At 39.3% G+C, this 13,250-nt stretch overlaps 1 protein-coding gene across 1 annotated transcript in view; it reads left to right on the forward strand.

Annotated features, from left to right (window-relative positions):
* The window catches only part of arhgap23a (Rho GTPase activating protein 23a), an 83,468-nt gene that overhangs the window by 13,597 nt on the left and 56,621 nt on the right, over positions 1-13,250 (forward strand). The window lies entirely within an intron of this gene.

Raw genomic sequence — 13,250 nt, forward strand, 5'->3', positions numbered from 1 at the left:
TTTGTGGGTTTATACAACGGCCCTTCAAATCTGTTTATCAAATATGAGATAGAAAATCCAAATATATTGAAAGAAAATGCTGGAAAGTATGAATTCTATGTTAGTTAAAATGTTTGTAATTTGCCTTGTAAATCTGCAAAAGCTCAAAATCATATGTCGTACTCTAAGTTACGTAATATGTTGTTATATGATGCTTAAAGATGAAAGAAAGAGGCTTAATTCTTCAACCTGTGTACTCAGAAAAGTTAATTTGAGATGTAGACTACTGTATATATTCTATGTTTTATATTTTAGGTTTGTGTCGTGGCATATCTAAAATTTTGTATCAAGTATGAGATATTAACGTGTTCAAATATAGTCCCTCTGGACACTGTGTCCTCTTTGCCTCCTGTTTTGTTTCTTCTGTCTTCTACCATCCTTGATGTTAAGATGTTTTTTTTTTTTTTTTTTATGCTAACCTTTCCAAATTCCAGTGCTCTTGTTTTCTCGTGACTTTGAGCAAATTGCTGTCTGCCTTGATCCTGGCTCTGCTGCCTTCTTTGGTCATCTCCTTTCAGGGTGTTTCCTTCTACATTCTGGTGTTTTGACATGATGTTTTTGCTTTGAACCCCTGGGTATTTGAGTTCTTTCTCAGCTTTTTCCTCGGTCCTTTATAAATATGCTCGATTTGTGGCATTAGATGGTTTGTTTAGGTATGAGTCTTCCACTCTCTCCTCCTCTGCTTGCTGAGTTTACAGAATGAAAACTAACAGTACAGTATGTTTCTTTAAGGGCTCCCCCTTGCTCTTAGCAGTGCCAGTGTATCTTTCATGTAAAAAAGCAGAGTGAGACCATATGTTTGACTCTGATGTAAGCAGTCATACTCTAGTCATTTGCTGTCTAAGACCACAAAAAGACCCATCATCCCCTGAGGCTGCATGTCTGACCTTTTGTTATGGGGTATACAGGGTCAGGGGACCTCAGAGGACGGTTTATTTCTGCATAGGTGATTAGCTCTAGCCTATATAGACACCACACATTTCTATTTATATCGATGCCAAAAAACATGCATAGAAACAACTTGTATATTTGTTAATATCACTGTTTTGTGTAAAAGACATCTGTTTTATCTGCAGTGAGTTTTTGAGATTTACAGAGTTCTGATTGGTCCTGAAGGCAGCATGTCCCCCCCTTCTCTAAGACTCCATTAGTTAGAGCTTTTTACGTGACTTATTCATTATTCATTGTCATTTCATGCCAGTTTTACATGACCTCAAAGTAAAAACAATCTAGTTTTACTCAAAAACATTTTTTATTTATTATTCCATTTTATTTTAGGTATTGTTTATCTATTTATTTGGCTATTTTTCATATGTTACACTACTTTTGCAAACAAAACAAATCATTAAATCAATCTGTAATTTCCATTTACATATAGTAAAGGTGTGTTTTCACAGGTTATTTCACTTTTTTCAATTGGAATTCTAATTTTTCAGCTTCTTTTTCATCACAGTGTTCCAGGACAGATAAGTCTTTATTCTCATGATCGCTGAGAATGTTACGCACATTTTCATATGCAACACAGGGAGTATCAGGTTATATGAAGTGCCTAAAAAAGGCGATTATCAGCAGGTATGGCAAAAACAGACATTTATATTACAGACTCCTGAGGGTTTAAAAGGCTGCTAACACAGAGTGACAGAGGCTAAAGATACACAGGGACGTTATCAGCATGGACTTGGCATATGGATTTTGTCATTAGATCCAATATTCAAGGGGCAGCGCCTGTGGGACTGTCAAGAAACAGTAGAAACCAGCAAAATCACTGTCCTCTACAGATGTCCTTCCTTACAGCGCAGTTTTACAGTCAATAGCACGGATATCAACAGGAAGGAGCAGGCAGATGAAACGATAGCGTGGGCTGATCCTCCTGTATTCAAAACATGCCCAGCTATATCTGTGTACCATCTCTGTGACACTGGGGAATAAAAAAAAAAAGTACATGGGGATGTAAAAAGGCCAGTAGATCATCAGGTTTATTAGTTTTCCCACAGTGTGAGAATCCAGCAGACTCACGCTGGCCTTTCCAGCTCATGTGACCTGCTTTACTTCGCTTTAGACTGACGATGACGTGATTAGCGAAGATGCAGCTCCTACAGTAAAACTTGATATGATGCGTCAGCCCTAAATATTCAGCGCGGTAATTGATTATGAATATCTTTTCTCCAGCAGCACCGTCTCCTCAGGACTTAAAAGAGGTCAGGGCGAGTCTGCGGAGAGTCATGAGGGTTGGAAAACTGATTGAAAATTGGCATGGCTGAAAGAAAATGCTGGAAAATATGAATTCTTTGTTAGTTAAAATGTTGGGAATTCGCCCTACTGTATTTAGTAGTTCTTCCACGCTTCAGTACATCTGCAAAAGCTCAAAATCTTAAACATTTTCACATCACCAAACCCTGAAAATGACCATATTCCGTCCAATTTAACCAATTAAACTATTCTTTGCTGCCCTGAAGACTCCCTAAATATCGTCTTTACATCCCTAGACTCCACTTTAAGAATCGCTGGACTGTATGATCCTTTGTGAATGAACGGTGGACTTCCTCATGGTGGTGTGAGCGGTGGTGCATGGCAGGAATGTAAAAACCAGATGACCTCAAATGGAAACTCCAGGGCTGTTGGAGGCCATCTTGCTTGCTCTAATAAACACTCTGCAGTCCTGCGCTCTCATCTCTCTTTTTTTTTTTTTTTTTTCCCCCTTCATGGCTCAGAGCGCTCCCCTCCATCAGCTAGCCTCCCAACCTGGCTCGGTATCGGCTCGGCCACGCCCCGGCTCTGGGCCGATGCCTGGTTTGGGGCCTTCAGGCTGGGGATGCACGCTCACGTCCAGCCCCAACTTTAGCCAAGGAGAACGCTGACGTCACCTTTGAGCCCTACAGTTATAATTTTCATCTGTTAATTACACAGAGGCACACATGAGCTAAAAATATACAGCATGTGGAAGGAGGAGGAGGAGGAGGACGAGGGGGCGCTCCTACTATGTCTGTCCTTTACCCAGACGTAGACGAGGGGGTGGGGTGGGGGGGGTGAGTCGAGAGGCCTGCTGGAGCCCTGTGGTTTTCTGCTGCTGAGGCTTCTGAAAACAACCAGGAAAGAAAGAGAAGAAAAGAGCAAAAGGCAGAAAAATTGAAGGAGGAGGTGGTTGGGGTGGGTAGTGGGGGTGGGGGTGGTAGTGGTAGTGGTAGTGTGGAGGGGTGGGCTCTTATTGCAGCGGAGCTCAGACGTGACGCTCTGATTGCTCCCAGCGGTTGTGGTCAGTATGAAGAAGAAGTGGGAGGGGGTACAGTGCAGAGGGGAACAGGCCCTGCTCTTTGCCAGATGTCGTCATTGGCCCTGATGTTGTTAAGGCCTCATAGTAATACAGTATACACACAGATGTATGGACTCAAGAGAAAAGTACAGTGGGGAGTTACCTGACAAAACGCAGCTGTTGCCTCTTGGTGGCATTTAGAAACTAAAGGATGGGACAGATGGAAATCAGTGCTGAGTGTTCAGGATTTTAAAGGAGCTGTATGTATTATTTCTACTTAAACCTATTCAAAACTAGAAAAGCACTCGGAGAGCGCAGACCTCCACCAAGGCAGATCAGTACACCACCCCCCCCCCAATCACCACCAAATTTAGTCATTTTTTCCTTGTGCCAGTATCAACCTTTCCAGAAATTTTCATTCAAATCCGTCCATAACTTTTTGAGTTATCTTGCACATGGACAGACAGACAGACAAACCAAACCAACGCTGGCAAAAACATAACCTCCTTGGCGGAGGTAATGACCCTAAAATTGTCATAAGGGTAAGAGAGGATTGTAGAGATATGAACTGAATCTGTTTTCCACCAACCAGCTGATAAATTTATTGACCACTCGAGGGAGTAGGTGAGTCTGCCGGTCTCCTATAGTGAGGAAAACTAACACCACAGGGCCTTTGACCAAAGCATCAGAACGTGACCAGATGCGATGAAAACCACTAAGAAACTACTTTTACAGTCAAAGAAATGAAGTGATAGAAATAGTAGCTGTTCTTTTCTCCACTGGGCACAAATGAAAAGAATGGAGTTTGATGCTGAAATGGCAGTGTTCTAACATAAAGGTATTAAGTTACTATGCGATGTAATTATCTTTGTGTGCTGTTGTTGATCCATGGTTCAGACTAAACTGTGAAACTTCTGACCTTGTTTGTCATTCCAAATAGGTTGGTTAGTTGCAGCTATTGACAACACAAACTACAGAAACAGAGGTAGTTGTGGTTTTACTGGGGCTGTTTTTTGTCTGAACACAGAGCTAAGTTAACAGAGCTATAATGTAAACTATTCAGCTGATGCAGCACATGAAGATTACAAGACCCAGTGTTATGTTTGGCTGAAAAATAAGTGTCCATGAGTTTAGTTTGATGAAGAAGACTTGATGATACCATAATACAGATGTGTGTAAACAATGAGCTTTACACTTTATTCAGTGACTGATACAGTCTGTGGACACATTGCGTTGATTCATCAGTGGTTTTGGTCCTAAGTGTGTTCTGGTATGTTACTCCCCCTACTGTTGAGTGTTTTGAATATCAATACTACATAGAACCACTTTAACTGTGAGTAGAGATGACATGGCTGAACTAACTATGAGAAGGTATTGCACTAAAGTGGAACAGATTTGTTTAGAGCCCAACATTCCTGGACTGATGAAGTCTCACACAACTTTAGCATGGAACCAAGAAGAAAGGTGGAACATTTTTGTTTTTTTCTGTAGGTTTCTTTTTCCAATTTTTGAGGTATTCATTATTGGTTCTTGCTGTTTCTGTTTAGATAGTCCTGCAGATTATATTGTACAGATGTGGTAGAGTTAATTAAGCATAAACATTTCTTTGCTTAGGGGAAGTTTTAAGTGTTTATACTTATACTAATGCTCCATCCACACAAACCTATTTAGACCTTATATATATATATATATATATATATATTATATATATATATATATATATATATATATATATATATATATAAAGGAGGACATTGTGAGACAAATTACACAAAACATAGACGACATAGTTAATTCACTCAGAGGAAAAACACTAAAATAAAAAAAAAATCCTTCACAGAGCTACTTTTTAGACATTTTAGAGCTTGTACTTTTTCACTTTCACTGCGGTAAAGAAGTCAAATCAACACTTCAACCAGAGCTTATATTCTTCTGCTTGAGTAAAGAAACCTTACATACAGTATAAAAAATAATTGTGCAGAAGAGGTGCACTGGTTTGCGGTGTAAGACATGAAGTCATGGACCTTCACACTCCCAAAAATCAGCTGTGAAAACACATTTCAGACATATCAGGAGTGTAAACGTCTCTGCCGTCAAACCTGTCTCCCTTCAGGGTTTTTCTCATGCTAGAACAGAGGCACCTTGTTGGTTCTCATGGCAACCAACACCATGAAGGTGATGGGTGATTAGGCTGAAGATGGGTGTCAGGAGATTAATCTTGACACCTTGGAGATTGACTGCAGCTACAGAGTGATGACTGACTGAAAGATATCACCTTGCACTAAAATATTTTCCACTTGTAGTTTTATAAACCATGGGGGAGAGTTTTAGCTGCTGAGATGTGACTGTTCAGGCGCAGATTTTCCTTTTTTCTTGCTGTGCATAATTTTCATTGGAAATACTACCTGACAAACTACTGACTGAAGGGTCTGTGTTTGTCCAGTGTTACCACGACATTGTTGTTGGCAGCTGTTTTGTTTAAATGGGATTTTTCTACTAATATGAACCTCACAATTGAAATTCTTCATCGTCACTGTTTTAAAGCTGCCAGTTTTTTCGATAATTACCTTCCAGCATATTGTACTTAAAGTGGTCTGAGCGGACATGAGTCTTCTGGATCTACTCCTGTTGTGTTTCAGGCTGAAACTCTACTCTGTGACACATGTTTTGTCTAATCACAGGTTTTCAGACAGGTAGAGGGATTTAAAATACTGACTGACAGTTGTAATTGCTGAATGCTGATCAGATTCCACCAGCCACGACCTTCACACGATTCTTCTGCTCTACGTCATGTCTGAATGCCACGATTTGGAAAAGCAAAGCCATAGCAATAGTTCAGATCTTCCATTGGTGCTGTATAAATATTATAAGTACAACAGGTTATTTAACTCCAACTTATGCAGTAACCATCAGTTGACATACAGCATAAAGACTTGAACTGATTTCAATGACAATGGTCATGTGTCCAGACTGAGCCTGTTCCAGAGTGATGGAGAGAGGTGGATGAAGTGATTACCCATCATGCCTAGCACCTACAACACAAGCAGTGTATGGCAGCGTTATGATCTGGTTATAATTCGCTTGGTCAGGTCTAGGGTCAGCAACATTATGTGTCCATAAAATGATGTAAATAAAGGTTTTGGCACCACTTATGCCTTGATGATTCCATGCCTTTATCAAAGCTAAAGGCAATAAAGTGAAGGATTGTAATTTGGACAGAGACTGCAGAAGGAAAGTGTGTATTATCAAATTCTGGCAGTTTTTTCCCCTTCAGCTCCTGCAGCTTTAAAGTAATGATTGTTTTAGGAGTAGATGTCCTCACATCATCTACATGCACTGCAAAAAGTGAAACTACTTTTTTGTTTTCAAATGACTCATGCAAATACTCAATTTAAAATTTTAAAACTTCGTGATGAAATTGCTTGCATTTTGTCATTTTTTTTTTAGATATAGTTTATTCTTGAAGAAATCCAGCTGCAAGTAATTATCTCGTCATTTTTAGAGGGAACTTTGGTTATATTTAAGATTATTTGCTTTCTTTCTTGTATATTATGGTTATAGCAGTTTGGCTACATGCAACTACACCACAGAAACAGCTGATCCAACTGCACTTGAAATGTTATATGAAGCCATAAGGGAAATTAATATTATATGCAGGAACAAAATGTGTCAGATTAACAAGAATTTCATACTTAAATTTAATAGTCAGTTATTTCATGTACTACTATACTGTACTACTACTACTACTACTAACCTTTAGTTGTAAGGCACAAGTAACAGCGTGCTTTAAAACAGTCAGTAAAAACAATATGTAATATAAAAACCATGTGCAGGAAGAACTGACAAGCAACAAAATGGAGATCATTGCACAATACAAGCTTCATTCAACAAACCTGTCCTAAAAAAGACAAATAAAACTTCATCTTCCTCAGAGGGCTGTAAATATGTTTTTCTCTAATGACAATAGTTGTAACTGTAGTACATTTATGAGGAAAATCCATCCTCAGTTGAGTGTGAGACAGCTTCTTTTCCTGTGGAGGAGACACTCCCTGCTTATTAGTTTCATCTCTCCACTTAAGTGCCCTGACAAGCATAATGTGTGTGTTTTTAGTGGTGGTTTTCTCTATCAGTACCCCCCCCCACCCTTCACAAACTCCCTCTCAGGCTGTTTCCTGTATTCTCGTATGAAATGAACTATCGCTGAGATCATGGGATAAATCTCTCGAGGGTGAGATGTTACATTTCATGAAACGGGGTCAAACTCTTCATATACTTCCTCTCCAACACACAACTGAAAGTCTGAATGCATTAAATGATTCATCCATGTATTAAGGTGGCCTGATTTGATGTACTCGCATGATGAAATCTGTGTTAATATGTTTTTTTATCCCCCAGCCACAGATACAGTCTCACTTCGGTGTTGCGTTGAAGTCATTCAAAGAATCCTTGTAGCAGATGATACAATAGAGCAGAGATGTATGGAAGGTAATTAGAGTCCATCCGTGAGTCAATACACTCATGTGTCATTGCTGTCTTAGCTCAAATGTGTAACACACCCCACCCCCCCGTCCTCTCTCACCCTCCTCACCATCTGCTCCGTCCAACTTTCTCACTCTTCATTCTGCTTTAGATCACTCTTTGCCCTCATTTTTTTATTCTTTATAAATTTTTCCTCCAGTGTAGTTCAGTGTCCAACATCTGTTAGCCCCCCCTGCTGCGCACAAACCCTCCTCTATCTGGGTTTTTTTTTTTTTTTTCTTTTTTGCCTACAAAGATGCTTTGGCTGGTCGACCGGCTGACTCATGTATCCCGTGTTCCCTTGTGGCGTATCAAAGATGATGGATACACACTCCTGAGTCAGATTTTTTGTGTTATAAATCCCAGTCATGCAGTTTTGCATCTTGGATGGCTCTGCAGTTCCTTTGTGAAAGTGTTGTTAGTGGAAAATCTGCAACATATTCTTCAGTTAGGTTCATAGCATATGATTTATCACTGCTATCAGGTATTTTATTTGTCACCTGTCTTTATGGAATCATGTGGAAGTTACAGATTATTGTTTTTAAAGTGCATACATAGGACAAAATATTGAAACAGGATTATAGTGTATGACTTTTTTGCAATAAGTTGTCAATACACCACCACCAAATTTTGATATATTATGTATAAGCATATAGGGATTTGCGATGCACTGCTCCTGAGCCAGATGAAGCTCTTTAGTGTCTCTCCCTGTGGCACTGTCAAAAAGCATAAGGAACATATGGAAAAATTTTTTTGGCAAATTTGAACATGCTGCCATCATTGCTGGAGGCCTAAATCCATTCTTACATTGTCCTACTGTAGAAATGCAGAGGCTATCCACAGAATACAAACATTTTTTTAACATAATTAACTAAAATGTGCGCCATATGCTGCATTCAGACCTGGTGTTTTTTTTTCTCCAAACTTAGTGGCACAATATGCGATGCTGTGGTTAGTGCTTCCACTTCAGCTGAAAGGTTCCGTCTTTGATTCCCAGCCGGATGTTTTCTGTGATGGGTATACCTGTTCTCGCCATTTTTTTGTTAGTTTCCTCCAGATACATGTAGGTTAATTCTCCTGTCAGTGCCTTTGACCACAGTACTAATGAAGATCTAGAGTTGGTCCCTGAGTGCCTTCAGTAGTAGCTCAATGCTCTTAATGTCCTAATCACTAATGCTAATACTAGTTGCTGTGTGTATTAACATGAGTAAAATGCTGAGACGACAATAATTAAGTGAGTTAACTTTAACCTTTAACCTTAACAAACTCAATTTGCATTTGTTCATAGTTTGTCTGTTTCTAAGTACAATTTTATAAATGCACCAAACATTGCTTTCATGTTATAGAAATGCAAAGTTAAAGTTAAACCCACTTTTGCAGAGGAGCCAACTTGATGTAAAATGTAGAGTGGGTAGAATATTTAATTTGTATATTTTTCACAGTTTGCTGACACCTACTCAGTTTGTGTGTATTAAAGATGGACTAAACCAATATTCTGTGCACTTTTTTGTGCAATGCTTCATTACAGTTGTCAAATTCAGTGAAAATGATGCCACAATGGTGTAATTTTTCCTCTTGTAACACAAACATCTCAATGTATTTTGCACAGAATCGCTTGTGCAGTGTGTTGTGATTCATTAGTTACTCCTATAAAACAGTTGACTGATGATTAAACAAGTGGTAAAAATGATGAATCAATTTATCGTCAACATGATCAGAGATTTCTGCCCTGTATTCTGCTCATTTATTCACATTTATTTTCATCATGTAAAAGTCACAAATACCCCAAACTTTTGTTTTTGTATCAGAGAGTTTTATTTATTATGCTCTGTCATTAAGCTTTTTTTTTAGTTAGGAAAGCTAGGAAAAGAAAAATCTATTTGACGAGAGCATTTTGGACTGGACAGGCAGTAGCACATTTAACAAGGTCTGCAGGCAAACACACATGTATACAAACAAACATCACATAGTGCAGAAAAAAGCAGTAAAACCCCACATTTGACAAACAGCAAATGTTTGGCATTCTTGCTAAATGACTTAATCAACTGGTCATCAACACCAACTGGCTAATCTACGGAATGTGTAGTCATTTGTGCGGTCGTAGAAATGTCACTGTGTGTGTGGTGGTTGATTGTGTGTGATTTGTTTCAGTAATTAAAACGTGTTATCTGTAATCAGCCTTATGCATCATCTGAAGAGGCATAGGGCTGCAGGAGTGAATACCTGCTTCAGAAAGTATTTCTAAGTGATTCCACGCTGAATCACTCACATGGCCTGACCTCATGTGGTTGCACTAAAACTGTCACACACAAACACACATATTAAGCACCACATGTAAAGAATGCATGCATAATGTGTTGCCTTCGTGAGGGGGAACACATGGTCAGGTGGGCTGCTTTAACTGCTTTAATCCTCCAGTCTGAAGGAGCGAGCTGTGCATTGTTGTTGTTGTATCGGTCTTTGAGGGAGGGAGGAGTGGGGTGGGTTGGGGTGGGGTGAGGTTAGGGGGGGTCGGACCACCCAGCTGCCCTCAGCCGGGGTTGATGGGATATCTGACCCTTACGCATTTCGTCTCCAACTCCACCTGCTATCATCTCTGGGCTTCCTGAGGCTGTTTCCCACCCAAAGCCCACAACAGGTGTGACCTCTCCCTCCCCAGCTCTGCAGGAGTCACATGACCTACAACCACAGCGTCGTCCACATCAACACATCCACACACATTTACACTAAAACTATCCACATCCACGCTCCACGCTTTACTCTGTCCCTTCTGTCCCAGTGTCCTCTCTGCTTTTTTGCCACCCATCTGCTCTGAGTCTGTGTTGCAGCTGCCCTCTAGTGGCGGCCATATTGTAACTACACTCTAAATAGGCCCATAAGTTCTGTGGTCATGAGGATTTACAAGAGATTAACGTTAAAATTAACCTGCTTATTACAGCCGCGTCCCTTTTTCACCCAAGCGCCTGCTTTTGTAGAATCAAACAGATTAATGTCTAGACAGAGAGATCATCATTCACCACTGTACATCAATGTGATCCACGTGTTTATACCCTCATATTTTTTATTTTCAGGACTAGTTTTACTTAATGCTACCATGTGTTTGTAATGAATTTATTATTAGTTACTTTATTCTATTGTTTATCATGTCCGATGTGTTGTAGATAAATAGGATATCCTTTTATTAGTCCTGATGTGGGAAAATTTAATGTTACAGCAGCAATGGTAAAAAAAGAAAGGATATAAATATTGAAAATAGTGGAAAATAGAGATGAGACCTGTAAAATGGTAAAAATAACAGATATGAGCAAAAAGCAAAAGGGAATTAAAAAGTGTAAATATTGAAAAAATTCACACAAAAATAGTTAAAAAAGAAGAAATATATGATATAAACAGTACAAGTAAAGTAATACAAATAATATATGGGCAATATGGAAGCTATACACGATGGAAAAACCAAATGAAACTCTTGCACTGATTCTGCACAGGAATTTGACTGGACAAATTCATTTCTCTGAAAGCATAAATAACGTGTATCTGTCTATATAAAACAACACTAACCCAAACTATTTATTGCTACACATATCTTGGTTGAAAAACGGATAGAATGAAGAAAAATCCTATAAAACATGGACATCAACGGCACCTGTTTTTCCTGAAAATGCTTTACTTAAACCATTTTTACAAAGTAGAAATGAAAAGTGAAAAGTCAAGCAGAACTGAAATGAGTCATTAGCAAAAACTTTAAAATGTACACCATCATTTTAAATAGATGGAGTATGTTTTTAAGTTTTCCTAATGCCATTAAACTAACTCTTTATCTCTGAGATTTATCCCTTTGTGAAATATAGTTAATTTCACAAACTAAATTACAAGTAAAAACCTAATGATCACATCTTACACGTGGGGATAGAAGTAAATTTTTGATGTAAAAATTGTTTTGCAGTTAGGAAAACAAAGGACCGTGGCATCTGCTTGACTGTCTTGCACTTGTAAAAATCCATATCGATGGCCAAAAAACAAAACCTCCTATCTGCAAATTTTTAGATTTTGAGTTTTAACATTAAATGGACTGCACTTTGGGAGGCATAAATACCTAGTATGTATTGTTAACACATAATATAGAAAGAGAGTCTGAGAACAGTAGAATATGCTTGGATATCTTTAACAAAGGCCATATAATAATAAATAAGGTTTTTTGTTTCCTGAAAAAAGTGATTTTTTTCAGATAGGAGGTTCTGTATTCTGGCCATATATGTAACCTCACCTGCATGACCAAGGCCTTCAAAACAGAGACAGTAATGAAAGTTTTATAAAGTCAGACTTTTATACAAAGAAAACAACAAAATAATGAATGTTAACTGATTAAATATGGCAAAAACATCAAGTGAAGTTGTAAACTCCTGCTGTTTGTCATAATTTCTGTTTCAATAGTGACAATATAGACTCATGTGATTCACTGAAAGGGTGAAACTTGAGGGGTTTGTTTGTTTCACCAGTAGGGGACAGGATTCACACTCAGACCTGCTCCTCTTTTGACTCTCCAATCTCCAGATTCAGACTTTTTTGTCTCCGTCTTGTCTTTTCGGTGTTACTTTTGCAGAGTTTTCTTACCCCTATCCTCCTCTGACCCGTCTCATCCCTTTTCTAAACCGTTGTAACCTGTGTTTAGTGAAAACACCCCGTCGTTTTGTCTGCTGCCCGGTTTGTTTGTGACACGCCAACTGTACTCACTCAGCACACTTTACTCTTCTCTTTCCTGTGAATTTCCTGTTCAACCACCATCCAGCTGCAGCTCAGTCCACCCTCGCACAGCTCTGTGTTTAAGACTGGAGGAGAAACTTTGTTATGTCTTTGCGAAGCAGCCACAGTGGAAAAAAAAGGAGGGGGGGGGTAGGTTTTGTGCCTCTGTGTGCTTGTGTTAATCTGTTGGCCCGAAGCCATGTTATTAGTATGAGGAGGATTAAAACATATCACAAAACTAATCTGCCCGTTACACCGACCACTGTTCTCCACTCTCCACTGCGTTAAAGCCCCTCACCCCTTTCACTTTCCCACTGCTGTGTTTGTTATCAGAGAGCAGAGGGGCCAATGAGGCATCGCTCCTTGGAGATTAGCAGCGCGTGTCGGCCTTTGATTTCCAGCCTTTTGGAGCCTCAGTGCTGCCAGGTTATGATAAAACGGGTAATATGAAGTCTGTGCCGTCTCCAGGGTGCAGTGTGTTTACGCAACGATCAAATAGTTACAAGGCAGATAAGGGTGGTATGCATGGGCCCTGTGATGTACATTAGGCCCCCATGTAGGTGATGGATTCACAGCTGCTTGCTTGTCAGCACTGGAATGTAAGCACTTTTACTGCAGCGCTGTGTTTGGGTACTTTACATGAGTATGTCCAAGTACATTGAGGCAAATATTGTACTTTTTTAGTTTGAAAGCTACACTTAGT

This window comes from Sphaeramia orbicularis, chromosome 8, assembly GCF_902148855.1.
Source record: "Sphaeramia orbicularis chromosome 8, fSphaOr1.1, whole genome shotgun sequence".
NCBI classification, from domain to species: domain Eukaryota; kingdom Metazoa; phylum Chordata; class Actinopteri; order Kurtiformes; family Apogonidae; genus Sphaeramia; species Sphaeramia orbicularis.